At 38.0% G+C, this 20,679-nt stretch overlaps 1 protein-coding gene across 6 annotated transcripts in view; it reads left to right on the top strand.

The window, feature by feature from the left end:
* The window catches only part of BTBD7 (BTB domain containing 7), an 88,673-nt gene that overhangs the window by 7,737 nt on the left and 60,257 nt on the right, over positions 1 to 20,679 (top strand). The window lies entirely within an intron of this gene.

The following is a 20,679-nucleotide window of genomic DNA, read 5'->3' as shown; positions in this document are numbered from 1 at the left end:
ACCCCAAGGGATGATGAAGCGTGCCTGGAAGATGATAGAGCAGAGAGAATGAATGTAGGTCCAAGATAACATAATTTTAGACACATAGTGTACTGGGGGTCTGGGCCTTTCCCTGCCGTGGGACTTCTCCACCTAACAGATCAATTCCTTATTGTTGAAGCCATTTCTTTGGAGTTACTTGCCGTCAAAAATCTCTTGATTGATACAGTTGTGTTTATTCTTCAAGACCCAGTTCAAATATGACCTTGACCAGTAGTCATACACTCATTCCCTGAGTACTTTGGCCCACTCTTCCAGCCCTGTTGCAACTGTACTATAATCATTTGCTTGTATGTCTGACTCCTCCATGTAACTGTGTACTTTGAGCCTTGGCTTACAGGATGCAGCACAGTGTCTGCTATGTTATAGATATTCGGCAATGCATTGTCAGGATGAAAAAGGGTTTTGTAAACAATTTTTAAATAAACATGAGGTATGTTATTATCTTTAAAGTGAAATGGAGAAATCAATTAGACTAGACATGCAAAATGTTCTTTGCTTGCCTTTAATTTTTTTCTAAAAATGTTCACTTAAATAAAAAATTTGACAGCCTCTCTGGCCACAGTGCCTTGAATTTTATGAAAAATCTAACTTAAAGTAGGAGGCCTGGAAGGAGGAATAATGAATTGTGTTTTTACCCTGCAACTTCCTTCCTTCCTTCCTTCCTACCTACCTTCCTTCCTTCCTTCCTTCCTTCCTTCCTTCCTTCCTTCCTTCCTTCTTTAGGAGGAGACTTGAATGCCAGAACTAACTTCAAGCATAATATGTGTATTTGTTCCCTATATTTTGAAATTATATTCAGGTCTGTTTTTTCTGGGATTTATTTGTGAATTGTTCTTTAGAGAAAAATCCCATAATATACCTCATAAGAAGACCTAATTATTCTTGCCTTCAGACTTTCCCAAAATATTTCTTGCTTGCTTGAGTATACACAGAACTTTTCTGGTAAGAAGAAAAAAAAAAAAGCTTTGTGGCAGAACTAGATGAGTTATAGCAAATTTTAGTAATATCTTATGACAGAGAAATTTCATTATAACCTTAATTACAGAGTCATAGTTCTGTCACATGCTTCAACAATAAAGTCTGACAGAAGAGGAAGGGTGGAAAAGGCGAGTTAAAATTCCTGATTTGGTATACTTCACCGTTTGTTGGCTTGAGTCAAATAAATGATAGTTCAACATAGTAAATTGTAGTCACAGTAGCCCTCCTCCCTTATCCATGGGGGATATGTTCCCAGACTCTTAGTGGATTCCTCAAAGTGCAGATACTACTGAACCCTATATATACTAAGATCTTTCCTATATGTACATACCTGGGATGAAGTTTAATTTATAGATTAGGTGCACTAAGAGATTAACAACAATAATAACAAAATAGAAGAATTGTAACAATATACTGTAATAAAAGTTATGTGAATGTGGTCTCTCCCTCTCAAAATATCTTACTGTACTGTAAAGTACTTACTGTTATACTGCCTATGTGATGAGGTGAAGTGAAGTCAGTGACCATAGGCGCTGTAACACAGCATTAGGCTGCTGTTGACCTTCTGACTGATAATACGCTACAGAAAGTGAACCCATGGATGAGGGAGACTACTATAACTATGCTTAAAAATCGTCTCTAATAATTGAATATCTCTTTTAATTATTCTTTTATTGGTTTTGATTTTCTTAACTTATTTAGAGTGGTGATCTACAAAATATCCGTAGTGACTGTTCCCAGGTTGTTCATGACTCCTTAGAGATTATTCTTTTAAAATCATTTAAATAGCTAAAAGATAACAAATTTCAGACCATGTGAAATATACATTTTTTAAAATGTTTATTTATTTCTGAGAGAGAGAGGGTGAGAAAGACAGAGTGTGAGTGGGGGAGGGGCCGAGAGACAGTGAAGAAGACACAGAATCTGAAGCAGGCTCCAGGCTCTGAGCTGTCAGCCCAGAGCCCAACACAGAGCTTGAACTCGGGAACAGAGAGATCATGACCTAGGCCGAAGTCAGACGCTCAACCAACTGAGCCACCCAGGCTCCCCAAGATGTACATTTATAAAGCGGTCATTTTATTTAAGAAGTATTTCATAACTAGAAATGCTAAGAGAACACTAAGAATATAATAAATTTGGGGTGCCTGGGTGGCAGAGTCGGTTAAGTGGCTGACTCTTGATCTCTGCTCAGATCATGATCTCACAGTTTGTGCGTTTGAGCCCCACATCAGGCTCTGCCCTGGGATTCTGTCTCTCCTTCTCTCTGCCCCTTCCCCACTTGTGTTCTCTCTCTCCCCCCCCCCCCAATAAACTTAGAAAAATTTTATATAATTTTAATTTTATTATCAAAAACTCAGATACCTCCCATCCTAAAATTAAGCTATGACTCTCTGTGGTAGAGCCAGAGTTGTAAGAGCCAGGCTCATTTCTCCGCATTCTTTCCCTCAATTTCTAATTTTAAAAATTCTAATGGTTACACTTAAAAGGATGTTGTATAGGTTAGTGGAATGTGATGTACTTTTATATTCTTTTAAGAATGCATTTTTAATAGGAAATAAAAGTATCAGCAGGGGACTGACAGCTGCTTTGAATTACAATAGGTTATATTAGAAAAAACCCACATGGGCTTAATAAGATTCTCCTAAGCAAAACTCTAACAAGTAATCTCTATTTTTGGTAATGCAATGGAATTTTATAGAAAAATGGCATTTTAAAAGATATCTTCATGGTAGCTACACTTATCATGGTGAACATTGGGTAATGAATGTGTAGAAATGTTGACTCACTATGTTGTGCACCTGAAATTTATATTACATTGTATGTCGACCATACAAAAAAAGAGACCTCCATTTAACATAAATAAAGATGTTTTCTGACTTGACTTTTTTGGTTGGATTGGGGAAATACTGTTTTTATTTACTTATTTTAAAGTTTGTTGGGGTGCCTAGGTGGCTCAGTTGGTTGAGCATCTGACTTCAGCTCAGGTCATGATCTCACAGATTGTGGGTTCGAGTCCTGCATCGGCTCTCTGCGTCAGCAAGAGCCTGCTTCAGATCCTCTGTCTCCCTCTCTCTCTGCCCCTCCCCCTCTCTCAAAAATAAATAAACATGAAAAAAATTAATAAACTTTGTTTTGAGAGAGGGAGAGCATGCATGTGCAAACACACACACACACACACAGGGTAGTGGGGAGGAGGGGCAGAGAGAGAGACAGAGAGAGAATCCCAAACAGGCTCCATGTTGTCAGTGCAGAACCCAACACAGGGCTTGATCTCATGAACCATGAGATCATGACCTGAGCTGAAACCAAGAGTTGGACACTTAACTGACTGAGCCACCCAAGCGCTCTGGGAAATACTATTTTTAATATATGATCTTAAGCTACTAACTACACAGGTCGATACTCTGTTATTTATAATTTGAATTTCCAGAAGTTATGAAAACCATTTCTTAGGGAGACTCCTTTGATGGCAAACAGCGATATGACATGGATTCATTTCATGACAAAACCTGATCTAAACTAACATAGCTTAGTTTAAATATTTAATATACTTTACTATAAAATACTAATTTGATTATGGGTGCTATGTTAAATATAACTGAGGTATTTACATAAAATACAGTAAATAATCCACATACTCTGTTATCTTCTTCAAAAAGAAAGAAAGAAAAAAGGCTGAATTTTAGAACATATCTAGCTCCAGAGGTTTCTCTCTGATAAGGGATTGTGGACCTGTATTCTGAATAACACTTTTAAACTGGTAATGGACATTAAATACATTTTTTGATGGTGGAACTAAGATCGAAAAGACAGTATAGTATGTAACACGCAATGGTTTAATTCTGTAGATAAAGTTTAATTATCAAAAATGTGGGGAGAATCTATAAAAAGTAGAGTAAGTTCACTGAGTACCTCTTAGGTATTAACTGTAAATAAAAATATATTATTAGGGGCACCTGGGTGGCTCAGTCGGTTGAGCCTCTGACTTTGGTTCAGGTTGTGATCTCACGGTTTGTGGGTTTGAGCCCTGCGTCAGGCTCTGTGCTGACAGCTCAGAGCCTGGAGCCTGCTTCCAATTCTGTGTTTCCCTCTCTCTGCCCCTCCCCTGCTCATGATCTGTCTGTCTCTGTCTCTCAAAAATAAATAAACGTTAAAAAAATTTTTTTTAAATATATTATTTAAAATTAGATGCCAGAGTGGAGAGAAGAAAGAACTTACTAGCTAATTTCATTATTGCTTGTAGTAGGGAGGTAGAACACAGTAACCAAAAAAGAGGGAATTTGAGGTATTAAATAGAAGTATTAGTAAAGGTGACTTTTTATATGCCCTTTTGGTCCCAAGATTATGGCCAGAGGGATGTCAAGGTCACCAAGAATAACTTGGAGGTTGCCAAGGACTTGTTTTCAAGTGTTTTCAAGTCTGACCGAGAACTCTGACATGTGGGGTAGAAAAAAAGAATTAGTAAAGTTACCTATGGGGCAGGGAGGAATGAAATTAGAGTAGACAGGGAGAGCAACTAGTGGTTTTTGAACATATCTTGTTGTGTGGCTTTGGCTTTAAACCCATCTAAATATTTTATGTAGCAGCTAAATTAAAAACTCAATGCCTAAAAATCAAAAGTAACATAAAATTTACAAAGTGTTAGTGATATAATCACACAGTAAACTATTCTAAGTGACTCACATACACAGTAATTTGTAGGATATCTTGAGTTAGGTAATATCCTAAGGGTAGAAAGAATTGTAATAAATAAACATAAAGTCATTTTCATTTATCATATTGTTGGTGGTAGATAGTATTGATGTATATATGTTTTTAATGTTTATTATTTTGAAAGAGAGAATGAGCTTGAGCGGACGAGGGTCAGAGACCAAGGCAGTAGGAGAATCCCAAGCAGGCCCCGTGTTCAGTGTGGAGTCCTGAGCCAGTATCAAGAGTCAGACACTTAACCAGCTGAGCCACTCAGATGCCCCAGTACTGACATTTTAATTCTCAGCTGTTTCATGTATACTGTAGGATGAAGTAAAGGAATAGTTATGTAGGCAGCATTGGGAATAGGGTTTTGGCACGTAAGAAGGGAGAAAAAAATGAAAGATTCATGAGATTAAGTAAAAACCCTATAAATTTGAATTTGAGTTGGAAGCATCAGTATAAACTTATGATATATGTGTGTCTGTATTTACGTACGTGCTTATATAGATATGTGTGTATAAAATTACCGATCTGTATACTTAAAAGGCACTTAGCTCCCCTAGCACCCAGATTGTGGTTTCTAAATACCATTTCCCACCAAAAGAAATGAGAACTTCTTTAAAGAAATGACTGATTCCAGGTTTAAGGATAGAATAATACAAGATATGTCTGGAATAAGATGTAATCCCAGAAAACAAAGAAGTTATCAGAGACAAGTAGTATTGTGTTATAAGATCTCAAGAGCCAATTTAAGTAAGCTTCCACTATCTAAATATGGGGCAATTTGAGCATCAGTAAGGATAATTACAGAGGATTGAAATACATTAAATATATTTAAATTAACAAATACATAAAAATCTTTTAAACTTGCTGATCATCTTTAGAGAATGCTGGAAAGTTCATTGTTTTTGAAAATTAGTAAATACAGGTAAGGAATCATTTATTTTTTCTGCCTTTTTTGTGTAAACCGTAGATCAGACAACTGAATAATGAGTTTCTCCTGCAGAAGTATTCCAGCTAATGAATAAAGAGATGATAGAACATCACCATGTTGCAACTCCTAATTAATTAATAATTCTAGTTGGTGATCATTGATAATTTTTAATATCATAGACTGAGAAGTAGACCCTTTGTACCTATTGTTGGAATTACACATCACCGCCTGTGAAGCAGTCTTGGCAAAATAAACTTTAAAAGTACAAAAACGATCCTGAATCTGATCAAATCACTAGTTCTGTCAATTACAGTAAATACTGTATTTGCCAGAGAAATACATTAAACTACATCCTGGTGATGCATTTGGCAAAATCTGTACTGTGGGAAACTACGAGATAATCTGATATTTTTAACAACAACAACAACAAAAAATTGCAAGGGGGAAAAAGTGAGGGGGGAAGGAACATATTTAAGAGACATGGTCATGGAGTCACAGTGTATAGACCTTATTTGGATCCACAGTCACACTAAGAAAAAATAAAGCAGTTGTGGAAATATGAACACTACCTGGGAAATTCATATTAAGGAATTATTGTTCATTGCTTTAGATGTAATAATAGTACTGTAGTTGTTCTTTTACATCCTTCTCTTAGAGATGTATAAAGAAATATTTATAGATGAAATAATATATGCTGTCTGGAATTTGTTTCAAATAATAGAGGGGTTGGGTAGAGAATGGATTGGGATATAATGATACAAGACTGTTCACAGATTGATAATTATTGATGGGCAGAGATTGTTTTACTATTTTCTCTATTTTTGTACATTTTTTCTCATTACAGAAATTGCAAAGGTACCTTCTGCAAGGGATGAAAAAAGTAATAGGAAGGAATGAAAATAGAGAAGTGTAGTCACTAGGGAGGGTTGATATTTATAGAGTATAACCTACAATCTGGAAACTTTTTTTTTTTTTGTTTACCAACAAGGTACAACACTAGAGATTAAGATTTATCCCTTAACCGTAATTGAGTGATTAAGTAGAAACTAGCAATTTGAGACTTGAATAACAAGAACAGCAGTCAGTAGACACAGAGAAGCATAAAGAAGACTTTGCTCTTCTGTTCAGAAAGATTGGTATAGGACTGAAGACTTGAAGAGCTTTCTTGTTCAGGAGACAAAACACTAGATTAGAGATCAGAATGCCTGGGATCTAGTTTTGGCTTTGCCATTTTACAATATATTTACTTTGGATAAGTCACTTTTTGCATTCCTTGCCTTATTCGGGGATTAGAGAATGAAGCTTGTCTACATGGAAGACTTGATGTGAGAATAAAATGAATTACTGTGTGAAAAGCACTTTGTAAACTCTGAGTCCCTCTTATAAGATACCTTCACTGTATTCACAAAAAGAATATTGAAAAGGGAAAGACATTGTTTTTCTGTTTTAATGGAGATTTTTTTCCATTTACTTTTTAAATTATGGTTAAAAATATATATAACATAGCATTTATCATTTTAACCAGCTTTAAGTGTACAGTCTGTGACTTTAAGTACATTCCCATTTTATTCAACCATCACCACCATCCGTCTTTGGAACTTTTTTCTTTCCCACTGAAACTCTATAGGCATTAAATGCTAACTTCCCAGCCCCTGGTAACCACCATTCTACCTTCTATCTCTATGATTTTGACTACCCTGAGTACCTCATGTAAAATAGGATCATACAATATTTGTCCTCCATTGACTGAAATATCACTTAATATAATGTCCTCAAGGTTTACCCATGATGTAGCGTGTTGTCAGAATTTCCTTCCTTTTAAAGTCTGAATAATACTCCATTATATGTTATATACCATTTTGTTCATTCATCTGCCGATGGATACTTAATTTGCTTCCACCGTTTGGCTATCGTGAATAATGTTGCTATGAACATGGGTGGACAAATAGCTGCTCAAGTGGCTGTTTTCATTTTGTTCTCATTTTTTCAATACCCAGAAGTATAATTGCTGGATCATATGGTAATTCCATATTTAATTTCTTGAGGAACCAGTATGGGTTTTTTAGCTAATTATTTCATTCTGCATTTTGCAACATCCCAACAGAGTGCCCTATTTAAGGCTGTATGTACCCTGGGATTCAGGGGTCTTTTTTCTAGGAAGTTTTTTTTTTCTCCCCTTCCCAAATACTAGTGCAGTTTTTAAATCACAGTCTTCTAAAGGCTTCGACTATATCCAGTGGATCTTCAGAAACAATTTTTGGATTGAAAAGCTTAAAGAATAATTATAAGCAGGTCTTTCCTTTTGTAATGTTTATTTTTAAAAAATTACTTTCATTCAGCAGTTTTCAACTCAGTACCTCATATTTGCCAGGCACTGTTATATTTGCTAAGGATTTAATGTTGAATACATGAAGTTCTGGCTCTCATGAAGCTTACATTGTAGTGTGAGACTGTTAACAAGAAACAAGTATATAATTTCAAGTGCTGAACGGTGCTGTAGAGAAAAATAAACTGAAGAAAGGGGATAGAGAATGATGGGATAAGATGGCATGTTGTTTTCTAGAGGATAATTAGGGAAAGCCTCTTTGAGGGCATGGCACTTGAGCAAAGATCTGACTAAAACGAGAGAGTGATCCATGTGAGGACTTTGTGGAAAAGTGTCCCAGGCAAAGGTAATAACAGGCCTGAGGTAGGGGCAGGCAGTGCTTTTTAATGAGATGACTCAGGAGTCAAATGAAGACCTGTCTATCTCAATCAGTACCCAGTATCCATATAAAGAAATGAATTGGTTTAAGATAGCTCATTAGAAAGAAAGTAAGGGAAAACTTAAGATGGAAAAAACGTGAAGGAAATTTATTGGTATATTCTGTTAATGATTCTAGAAAATATCATACATCTATTCACTTGTGGAGTGGAAGATGCTGGCAAAATATTTCTGCTGACAAAACATTCCAATAATGATTACCACATGGAAGACATATCTTCTTCCTCTAAGGTATAATTTTCTTGGCACAGTGAACCCAGAGGGTATTATCTTCTGTTCAGAGAAGGCATAAATGAGACAACTGATAAAGAGAATCTGTTTCAAGAAGCCTAAAAGTCTTAGTTAATAAAATGCTTTAATATCCAGCATATCTTACTGATAGTATATATGACAGTACTACAGATACTGTTAGAGCACATGGACTCAAACATGTTAAGGATTGGAGGAAAGCTTCAATATCACCTTTGTTTCATCGGGCACTATGCAGTAATGAAGTTATGCCAGAGATGGCTTTACGCCTCAAAAAATGAACAGTGTCAGGGAGCTTGTCTGGCTCAGTCAGTAGAATATGTGACTCTTGATCTTGGGGTTATGGGTTCAAGCCCCACATGGGCATAGAGCTTACTTTAAAAAAAAAAAAAAAAAGAAAAGGAACATTGTCACTTCTTAAACTCTCTATCTTTTGCAAATATTGATAGGACATTTAGAAATCATTTTCTCAGAAGTAAATGATCATATTGAAAGAATGCTGTATTGTAATAAATATCTGAGGGTTCCCTCTAGAATCGAAAGCTAGGAATATCTTGTTTTTAGACTTCTTCCTTTATGTATGGTGTTTGTATTATTTCTTCCTTAGTATGTCTCTTTGTGTCGCAGACTGTGAGTCTGGAATTCTCTCTTGTCCAGCAAGAGAGCGGATGCAGAATTGAATATGAGAGAGGCTAATGTTCTAGAGGAGACAAGAGCCCCGAACCGGAGTTTCATCTCCATATTTATTGAGCACTCAACATCTTACACACATGGTGAATGTGAAGAAAACAATCAGATAGTAATCATTAGCTTCTGTGAGTAAGAAGCAAAGGGTCAGTGGGTGAGTGGTATTTGTGATCAATGTACATTGGTACCAATGGAAAGTAATTTCCTGCAGGTGATATAACAAGTTTCTCATTATCCCATTACAATATCTCACTAATCTTGGGGCACTTTCACCCCATGATGGTGGCTTTCCACCCTAAGCTTTTTTTTTTCTAAACCATTTATGTAAGTATAAGGAATTCTTGAACCTATTTCCCCACATTTTTGGAATGTGTAGCCGCATCGGTCCTTTATCCACCTCTTTCTGGGAATTGGCCTCAGCTTTAAATGTCTAAACCCATTTTCCTTGTTACTCCTAGTTTACCGACATATTGTATGCCCTGTGTTTCTTCTAGGTTCATAGCATTGCTGACCAACTGGTCATGCAAGGTAGAGACCTCATCATTATTCCCTTCTTCCTTTCATCATCCCCTCACTGATTTGAGATGTTCTGTGGTAAGGACTTCATAGGGATTATCTCAATTTTTTATTACTAGATCTCCTAAACAAATGCAAAATAGTGTTTTAAGATGCAGACTTACATTGCATAAACAGGGCCTAGAACATCTGTTTCAGTCTTATATATCTGGACTGTAATATCCTCTTCCTGTGTTTCTTCTGCAGCAAGTGGGTAGCACAGGATGAGCAGTGGAGTCAAGGGAGGGGAGAGGAAAAAATTTTTACCATAGTTCCAAGAAAGGCCTCAAATAATCATTATGAGGGTAAGAGTTTTGTCTGATTTTCTACTTCTTGTTTTACCGAAGAGTCCTTGTTGGTGCCTCTGCTAGAGGTCTTTCTTTTCTAGCTGACATTTCTCAAAACTTGTTCATCATCAAACCAGTTTCTTTTACTAGCACCTCTGTGTACAAAATTCTTTCTTTCTAACTACAGACTTCAGAAGAAAATTAGGAGGAACACTCTTCATTTGATATGTCAACAAAAATTCTACAAGTTTCAGAATGAGTGGCCCTTATTAAGGCTAATGCCCCATTATAGGTAGCTTGCCATCCCTTTTCACTGAAAATTTAAAGTAATGGGGTTTTCTCCCATATCTATTTGGACTCTTCTAGTCTGATGGATGTGAGGAAAAATAAAATTTTAATACGGAATTCTTTCTAACTTCTAAATTGTTATTATTTTCCCATTTATAACAACTTAAATAATTCATGGAACCATTCACATGACTATTCCCTTGATGTTCCAGTAGTTTGGAATTTGATGTCCTTAAGAAGACTGCCTTGGATGAGGATACCTTTGAGCGTTTATACTCATGTTTCTGTTTTGTTCTGTTTTCTGCTCTTCTCTGTGCGCAGCCATTGTCTCAGGCTTACTATCAGGCTCACCCAGCATGTTTATTGCTGCTGTTGTTGTTGTTTTTTATCTCTCCATCTCTACCACTAGAGTCCACAGAAACTCATCAACAAGAAATATGTCCTTGTATTTTTTTTTAACATTTTCATAAGTTGTTTTCAGAAAATGTGAGGGTTTTTTTTTAGCTTTGAATGGAGTTTATGAGAAATTCCATGTTTTTTTCTTTTAAATTCAGTTGCTTCGAGTATATTGTCTGGTTTCAGCTCTCTTTCTCTCTGTAAATCATTTATAAACTCAAATCTAGACTGAGATTTCTTATTGCCTTCTCTGAATCATTCAGAGCTGCTTTTTTATATACCACTAAGCCAACAGTAAAAACAGTTGTCCCTGATTAGAACAGCAATTTTATTTATTCACTCAAATATTGTGCGCTTGGCTCAAAACTCGTCTTCCTATCATGAACACAAAAGCACTAAATGACACCATTATCTTATAAGACAGTTGATTGGGCAGTTCTATAATCTGTCTTGGAGGGCCTCATACTCATTTCCACCCTTGGCTTACAGGCTCTTTTTCCTAGCTATTGGAGAACATTTCCCCCATTCCTGAAGAGCTACCTCAGCTTGGGGGATATAGCTGCTAGAAGACAGCAAAGACTTGGGGGTCGGGGATGGCTGGGCCAAGCAGCCATCTGGTTGCTCTGGTTGCTGTTCATGTCACTGTTCTGGCCCCTGCAGCCTCACCAGATCTCAGTTACCACTGCCAGAGGCCCAGACAAGGGGGATAGATAAGAGCCCCCAGGAGCTGAGAGTCAGGCTTCCAAACCTTTTCAACCCTGTATTCCCATTTTTCCACCAGTTACTTTGGGAGTATCTTATTCTGAGGTTCTAGGTCTGCGTGAAACATTTTGAATGTGAGCTCTGAGATAAAGGTTGCAGAGTAAGAGGCTTATTCACATCTTCACTGTGTAGCCGCATCGGTCCTTTATCTACCTTTTTCTGGGAGTTGGCCTCAGCTTTAAATGTCTAGAAACCGACGGACAGCTATTTCAGAATACCTCAACATCTCTAAGACATCTCTCATTCAGGCCAGGTCAGACCTGGCACAAGACCAGGCCCCTCATGAAAACCCTTATCGTGGGCTGTTTCTGCTTTTCACAGTCAGTCCATATTACTTTACTTTTAACATTGTGAAGTAGGCGATAGTGTCCTCATTTGGGGGATTAGGAAAGCCAGGTCCTTATTAACGGTTTCTTGGAGTATAGCAAGAATCCTCCAGTAAGTCTTCTTGCATCGAGTATCTTCTGCATTCAGACCATCTAGTGGTCTTTTAAAACAAATGTAAGGGTGCTTTCCTCGCACTGTTCTGTGCTTTGCATCGGTGGTTCCCCTCTTGTGTTCTGAGTAAAGGCTCAACACTTTAGTGTGGGATCTGAGGCTTTTTGACCCAGCCCCTGCCCATACACTTAAACATAGGTACTCCTTAGGCCCTAGACACGTTATTTATCAATGTTGATAGATAATCGCTAACATTTATTCACTCGAATGTTGTGTCTACTTTGTGTTCTGGGGTAGTCGGTAAGAAAGTTAAGCTCAGTTTGGTAGAAATACAATCACACTGCGGTGTTAGTGGATAATAGAGGTACAGGGTTGTGAGAACTGGGACAGGGACGCTGACTGGGACCGGACTTTTTCCCATCTATTCATCTTGTTTCTTCTAACTTGAATGACCTTTCCTTTTTTGCTTGATGCACTCCTATTAATTCTTGAAGGTCTGGCTCTAAACTACAAAGCCAGAACAGTAGCCTTTCCTTAAATGTAATGAGAAATCCTGTTCAGGGTATAATCACCCCTGTATTCCTAGGGCCTGTCAGAATACCTTGCACATGGCCCGTGCTCAGAGTTGGGTGGGTGGGTGGGTGTATATGGATGGATGGATGGATGATCAAACATAAACAAGTGTCGTCCTGCCATCAAGGAGCACATATTTATTTTTGAGAGAGAGGGAGAGAACACAAGCGGGGTAGGGGCAGAGAGAGAGGGAGAGACACAGAATCTGAAGCAGGTTCCAGGCTCTGAGCAGAGCCAGACATGGGGCTCAAACTCACAAGCTGTCAGATCATGACCTGAGCTGAAGTTGGCCACTTAACCAACTGAGCCACCCAGGTGCTGCCAGAAAGGTGCTTTTGCTTTGATTTCATAAGCTACCCTTCCAGTTAAGTCGTTTTTTGCTTTATATGAGAGAGCCTTTGAAGCACCAGAAGTAACACTGTCAGGTGTGTGCTCACTTCCCACTTCTGGAATGGAACTATGTTTGTCTGCTCTGGAAACTTTGCCTTCAAACATTTTGGGGAAAAAACTACAAAGATAATATTGTCCATAGATACAAGAGCCTTAAGGCCAAGCCTGGTTCTGCAACTTACCAGCTCTATGACGTTGGGTAAGTAACTAAACCTTCCATGCCTCATTTTCCTAACCTCCCTGTCTTTTTCTTGTGCAAAGTGGGGATAGCAGTAGACCTGATTAAAAAAAATTAAAGGAATTAATTCATGTTCAATGATTAAGAATGGCTGGCTCATAGTTATTGATCAGTATTATAATATGCATATATTTCTTCAGGTTTTTTTTTTAATGTAAGAAGCTAATAACAAACATTTAAATTCTAGCCGTAAGCTTTATACATCAAATTTAAACATTTAAATATAAGCCAAAACAATTTTGACAGTTCTGAGATCTGGATGATACCGGCTTGAAGGCTCAGTATGCTACCTTTTGTGTATTTTTGAAATTTTTCATTATACAGTTTAAAATCAGAAATGTATAAATATAAAAGCTTGCAAATAACATTTTTTTCTAAATATAAAAATTAGTTTAAAGTGTACTACGTTATATCTGGCAAATATTATAATTTTATGAAATACTCTTTATTTAATTGACATTGAAATCTTTGTATATATTTTATTAATGGTTGATACAATGAGACTTTCCTGAAATGGAAAGATTTTGCCTGTCTAGATTTTTTTCAGATGAAGTCTCTGATGCTTAAAGAGAAATCCAATAATAACTATTTTACTTTACCTGGAAAAGAAATTTCCTTAGATAAGTCAATTTTGAACCTTAGCCATAAAGCTTCAAAAAAATGTATGTTTCTTGATGACAATAGTTTTTTGATAGCAATGTTTAGAATTCTTTTTTTTAAATTGTGGTACAATATATATAACACAAAATTTACCATCTTGACCATTTTTAACTGTACAGTTTAGTGGTATTACGTGTATTCATATTCTTGTATAACTGTCACCACCATCTGTCTCCAGAACGCTTTCATCTTCCTCAACTGAAACTCTATACCCATTAAACAATAACTCTTCATACTCTCCCTTTTCCCCGCTCCTGACAACTGCCATTCTACTTAGGTCTCTACACTTTTGACTATTCTATGTGCCTCATATAAAGGGAATCATACAATACTTGTCTATTTGTAACTGGCCTATTTCACTTAGCATAATGTCTTCAAGATTCCTATGTGCTGTAGTGTGTATCAGAATCTTTGTCCTTTTTAATTTAAGGCTGAATAATATTCCATTGTGTGTACATACCACTCATGCTTATTCATCCATTCGTTGATAGATACTTGGGTTGCTTCTGCGTTTTAGCTAGTGGGAATAGTGCTGCTATGAACATGGGAGCACATGGCTTAAAACCCTGCTGTCAGTTCTTTTGGGTGTATAGCCAGAAGTGAAATTCCTGTATCACATGGTGAATCTGATTTTAATTTTTTGAGGAACCTCCATGCTATTTCTCACAGTAGCCATTTCCACAACATACCATTTTATGTTCCTACCAACAGTACACAGAAGTTTCAATTTCTCCATCCTTGCCAACACTTATTTTCTGTTTTATTGATAATAGCAATCCTAATAGGAGTGAAGTGGTATCAAATTGTGGTCTTGATTTGCATTTCCCTATTGATTAGTGATGGTGTTTTTCATGTGCCTAATTAGGTATCCATATACCTTCTTTGGAGAAATGTGTTTAAGACCTTTTCCCATTTTTTAATCAGTTTGTTTGTTTGTTTGTCTGTTTTGGTTGTTGAGTTATAGGAGTTCTCTATTTTGGATATTAATCCCTTATCAGATATATGATAGGCAAATATTTTCTCCCATTCCATGAGGTTATAATTGACTTCAAAAACAAGGTTGACCAAAAGAAAATTGAAGGCCCTTTCCAGCTCCATCACTGTGGCTTCCCTGCCTTAATAAATGTTTAATGGAACAGAATTTTGTCTTTCTTTTTTTTTTTTTTTAAAATTTTTTTTTCAACGTTTTTTATTTATTTTTGGGACAGAGAGAGACAGAGCATGAACGGGGGAGGGGCAGAGAGAGAGGGAGACACAGAATCGGAAACAGGCTCCAGGCTCCGAGCCATCGGCCCAGAGCCTGACGCGGGGCTCGAACTCACGGACCGCGAGATCGTGACCTGGCTGAAGTCGGACGCTTAACCGACTGCGCCACCCAGGCGCCCCCCGAATTTTGTCTTTCTTTAATAAGCTGCTACTATCATAAACGCTGTTATGTGTCATTGGAATGTGTCATTGGAATGAGTGGGGTTTGTGGTGCTGGGTGGAGGTCCTCTGCCTCTCTGTATTAGATGGCCCCAGAGGAGACATATGAGCCTAGTTGGTGGCTTTCTGAACTCCCTTCCAATCTGCTCTCACGTTTTTGAAGCGATCTTCTAACAGCAAGGGTCTACTGCTGACTCTTGCTTCTGACTTAACTGTTCACAGCCTCTCTTTGTTTTGTTGTTTTTAGAATGTATCCAAGGATAGAATTGAAGGTTACAAAGTAATCCTGGCTTTTTCACTTAGTATCTCTGAAATCTTAAGCAAGTTGCTAACCTCTCAGCCTCATCAGTAGAAGTTACTGGGAAAATCAAGTGGGTTAATTCATGTGAAGTTCTAAGAACAGAGTCTGGCATTTTGTAAAACCTCAATAAATGTGAGTTGTTATATTAAAACATGCTTGGGGAATGAGATCGATGTAGGAAGTCTTATTCCTCTAACTTGGGTTTTAGGAGGATTTTTCTTTTTCTTTTTTAAGTTTTTTGTTTTTGTTTTTGTTTTTTTTTTGTTTTTTTTTTTTTTTTTGAGAGAGAGCACATGTGCACAAGTGAGGGGCAGAGAGAGAGGGAGACAAAGAATCCTAAGCAGGCTCCAAGCTGTCAGCACAGCCCAATGCAGGGCTCAAACCCACAGACTGTGAGATCATGACCTGAGCTGAAACCAAGAGTTGGATGCTTAACCAACTGGAGCCACCCAGGCACCCCAGCAGGGGTTTTTTGGTTTTTTGTTTGTTTGTTTGTTTGTTTGTTTAAACTTTGTCTTATTTCTAGCTCTGGAAGTGTGAGATTTAGCTGTAGGGGGTTGGCCTTCTTCCCACTTGGCCCCATTAGACCTGGGCTGTACATATTCTGGCATCTCGTCTGGTTTGTACCCCTTTTCACTCTCAAGTATACTGGTGTGATGGTACATTATATGGTTACCTTAAATTTTTTTTTTTTTTTTAATTTTTTTTTTCAACGTTTATTTATTTTTGGGACAGAGAGAGACAGAGCATGAACGGGGGAGGGGCAGAGAGAGAGGGAGACACAGAATCGGAAACAGGCTCCAGGCTCCGAGCCATCAGCCCAGAGCCTGACGCGGGGCTCGAACTCACGGACTGCGAGATCGTGACCTGGCTGAAGTCGGACGCTTCACCGACTGCGCCACCCAGGCGCCCCAAGGTTACCTTAAATTTGACAGGAGTGTGGGATTATCATAGTTTAGCATTTCTCTTTTATTAATTGCTTTTCATGAATATTCACAGGTGCCCCACATTCCTATCCTTCTATATCCTTCTATAGTTCTATAACTATAGCTAATAATCAGAGTAAGGAGAAAACATGTGTTTAAAAAACTTTTTTTAAATGTTTCTTTATTTTTGAGAGAAAGAGAGAGCACGAGCAGGGGAAGAGCAGAGAGAGAGGGAGACATGGAATCTAAAGCAGGCTCTGGGCCCGGGGCTCAAACCCACGAACTGTGAGATCATAACCTGAGCCAAAGTTGGATACTTAACCGACTGAAACCACCCAGACGACCCAAGAAAACATGTTTTTAAAACCCAAAATCCACTTGCCTTTTTCCCCCCTTCGTACACTAACATTTAGTATAAAAATAACCCCCTGCTCCATCCTTATTTTTCAAGCCAGTGTCATACAACTTGACTGGATTTTGGGAACTCTGTATCAGCTTTTTTATTTTACAGATGCTGAGACTCATACATCTCAGTTTCAGTTTATAAAAATTGAGATTCATAGAAGTTAAACATGATTTATCCCATGTAAGTGGTAAGTTAGTGACGACAGTACTCTATCCCAGGTAACTTGATGCCCATTGTTCCCTCTACTGTGTAAAGCAGTAAAAAGTGTTTTTATGGCAAAGGTCAAGGTTTTCTGAAGTGTATCATCCAAGTGCATTATGCTCTATGGGGGCAAAGGCTCCTTTGGATCGTGCGGAATATCTCTTCTTGGAGGTTCACAGTGCACCTTCGCACTTTAAAAATGCTGAATCCTGAGAAACTTAACAGAAACCCATGGGGGAGGGGAAGGAAAAAAAAAGAGGTTAGAGTGGGAGAGAGCTAAAGCATATAAGAGACTCTTAAAAACTGAGAACAAACTTAGGGTTGATGGAGGGTGGGAGGGAGGGGAGGGTAGGTGATGGGTATTGAAGAGGGCATCTTTTGGGGTGAGCACTGGGTGTTGTGTGGAAACCAATCTGACAATAAATCTCATAAATTAAATAAATAAATAAATAAGCTGGAAATTTCTGAAGTAAAGAAATCTATCAGTTTTGTTTAGTCCTGTATTTTCCAAGCTTTGGAAAAACTCGTTGGAAATGCTGGTCTAGGTTTTTTTGGAAGGCAGAGAGGTTGATTTTTTTTCCTGAAAATATTCTCCCAAGATTAATTCTGTTGCCCTCAGTATCATTTTTCCCCTCAGTTGGGTCAGCTACAATCCCTGAAGCTTGTTGTAAGCCAGTTTGATTTTGATTGAGATTTTATTGAGATTGGTCATATTGACTGTTAACAGAGGGAGCTCTCCCAGTATGGTGATTCTAGAAAAAGGATTTATCAGCTTTCTAGGGCCATTTGCATCCTGTGGGCCTCTCCCAGTCCCGTAAGCCTTCTCTTTTGCTTTCCTTTCCTTTCCTGCTGTATCATTCAAACGTTGGATTTCATCCTATTTTATGTAGGAGACAGACGAAGCTTGCCTAGAGTGAAAATAACCCTGGAGAGATTAAACTGTGACTTATTCTCATTTCCAGCATCTAAAGACAGTGGATTAGATTAAGAACTAAATAACATACTACCCTGTTCCATATGGCATAGGCTTTTGGTTACTTAATAAATAAATAGATAAAAAATAAACAAAATTGTTCTCTGAGAATTTTGAGAAATATGGCTTTAGTACTATAATTGCACAGTCAGGGTTACCCCCAGGATTTGGAATTGGGGACATAAGATAGACTTAAGGTTTATATCTGATCCAGAAAAATCTCTCCCACTAAATCTTTCCAAGACCCTATGTTTATTTTAGTATTAGAGCTCCAGTAGGAAGTATGAATGTTGCCCCAAATCAGTTCATCTTGAAGGGGATCCCTATTGACTAGGAACCACGAGGAAGAAAAATTCTGTCCCTAAGTCCCAACGAGACTTTTATTTCAAGTCACCTCTCCAGGGTTAGACCCCAGCTGTCCCTGTGGTGCTAATTACAGTGGCAATTGGCCAAGCGTCCTTATCTCAGCTTGTGACTTCCCTAGTGCTTGCTGGGTGGTCTTATGTCTCCAGTGGGGTGGATGATGTCTTGCAACCTTTGGATGGTTGCTCTAGAATATCTAATTACACTCATTTTAAAATTAACCTTTAAAAAAAAAAAGGAAAAAGAAAAAAGGCATTTTTGACATGGTTTAAATTTCAGACAGGCCAGTGCAAGAGTATTTTGTGTCCCCACAAACCTTACAAAATTCTCATTGGAAATAATTCTCCTGTGTGTATTTGCACACTTTGTTACAGTGTGACAAAGTGAGAGTAGGAACTGTCCACTACTATGGACACGCTGATTTTTCTTCATCTAGAAGCATGGTGCCATTCTTCCTTGTTTTGTTTCAGCAGCATACTTTGTGCCATGTTTGCAAGTTTGCTCTGCAGTCATTAAAAATTAAAAACCAGGGGCTCCTGGATGGCTCAGTTGATTTTGGCTCAGGTCATGATTTCACGGTTCATGAGGTAGAGCCCTACATTGGGCTTGGAGCCTGCTTCGGATCCTCTGTCTGCCTCTCTCTGCCCCTACCCCACTTGTGCACATGCGCTCACTATCACTCTCTCTCTCTCTCTCAAAAATAAATAAATGTTAAAAAAAAATTTTTAAGCAGACCAAAAAAAACAAAAAAACAAAAAAACGAAGCAATATGTAACTTCAAGAATGAGTGAAGAAGGAAGTGAGAAGAGACCTACTGGAGTAGGGACACTTTACCAGCACTTTTTACCATCTGTTACTTCCACATTCAAAGCCTATCTTTTTGGTAAAGCTCTCTCATTTTGCTAAGGCTTTTATTTTGCATAATGTTTTTATTCTAGATTTTTTTTTTAAGATTTTATTTTGGGGGTGCCAGGGTGCCTCTGTCAGTCGAGCATCCAGCTTAGGTCATGATTCCAGGGTTATGGGATCAAGCCTGTGTTAGTCTCCATGCTGAGCGTGGAGCCTGCTTGGGATTCTGTCTCTCCCTCTCCCCTGCTCACATGTGCGCGCGCGCGCTCTCTCTCTCTCTCTCTCTCTCTCTCTCTCTCTTTCTCTGAAAACAAAACAAAGATTTTATTTTTTATTTTTTATTTTTTTAACATTTATTTATTTTTGAGACAGAGAGAGACAGAGCATGAACAGGGGAGGATCAGAGAGAGTGAGACACAGAATCTGAAAGAGGCTCCAGGCTCTGAGCTATCAGCACAGAGCCCGATGCGGGGCTCAAACTCACGGACCGCGAGATCATGACCTGAGCCGAAGTCGGCTGCTTAACCGACTGAGCCACCCAGGCGCCCCAGATTTTATTTTTAAGTAATCACTACACCTAATGTGGGGCTTGAGCTCAACCCCGAGGTCAAGAGCCACAGGCTCTTTCTGTTGAACCAGCCAAGTGCCCCTGGATTTTTCTTAATATATTATTTCAAATTTGAGAAAGAATTCTCTGTGCTATTTTTGTGGGTTTTTAAAAATATTTATCTTGAGAGAGGGTGTGGGGGGAGCGGGAGAGAGAAAAGAAAAGAGAATCCCAAGCAGGCTCCACACTGTCATTGCAGAGCCCCATGCAGGGCTGGATCTCACCAACAGTGAGATCATGACCAGAGATGAAATCAGGAGTCTGATGCTTAAAGGCCTGAGCCACCCAGGCACCCCTATTTTTGTGTTTTAACTAGAAATCTTCAGTGAGAAAAGGACTTAGCCTGTAAATGAGGACACAAACTTGGCTTCTAGGACCCTAATTTCTTTTAATGAATTGCTAAAAGTACCTAACAGAAACTTGAAGCTTTTGAGGAGCTCAATTTGAAAACTAAGATTTATTAGACTTAACTGTTTCTGAAGTTTAAACTAAAATTAACACAGGCAGATTTAATTTCTGTTTTATAAGAATTGACAACACTTAATGTCAACTGTACTTCAATGATAAAAAAATTTTTTAATTGACAGTGTTAAAAATTACCTAAAACAGCCCCTTCTATAACATTGCTAATATTTAAGAATAGAAAACTGTGAATTTAATTTACACTAAGCATCAGACTTTAAGAAAACAGACT

The sequence above is a fragment of the Neofelis nebulosa genome, chromosome 7, assembly GCF_028018385.1.
Source record: "Neofelis nebulosa isolate mNeoNeb1 chromosome 7, mNeoNeb1.pri, whole genome shotgun sequence".
Classification (NCBI taxonomy): Eukaryota; Metazoa; Chordata; class Mammalia; order Carnivora; family Felidae; genus Neofelis; species Neofelis nebulosa.
The sequence above is the reverse complement of the archived record's forward strand: the minus strand, read 5'-3'. Positions and strand labels throughout refer to the sequence as shown.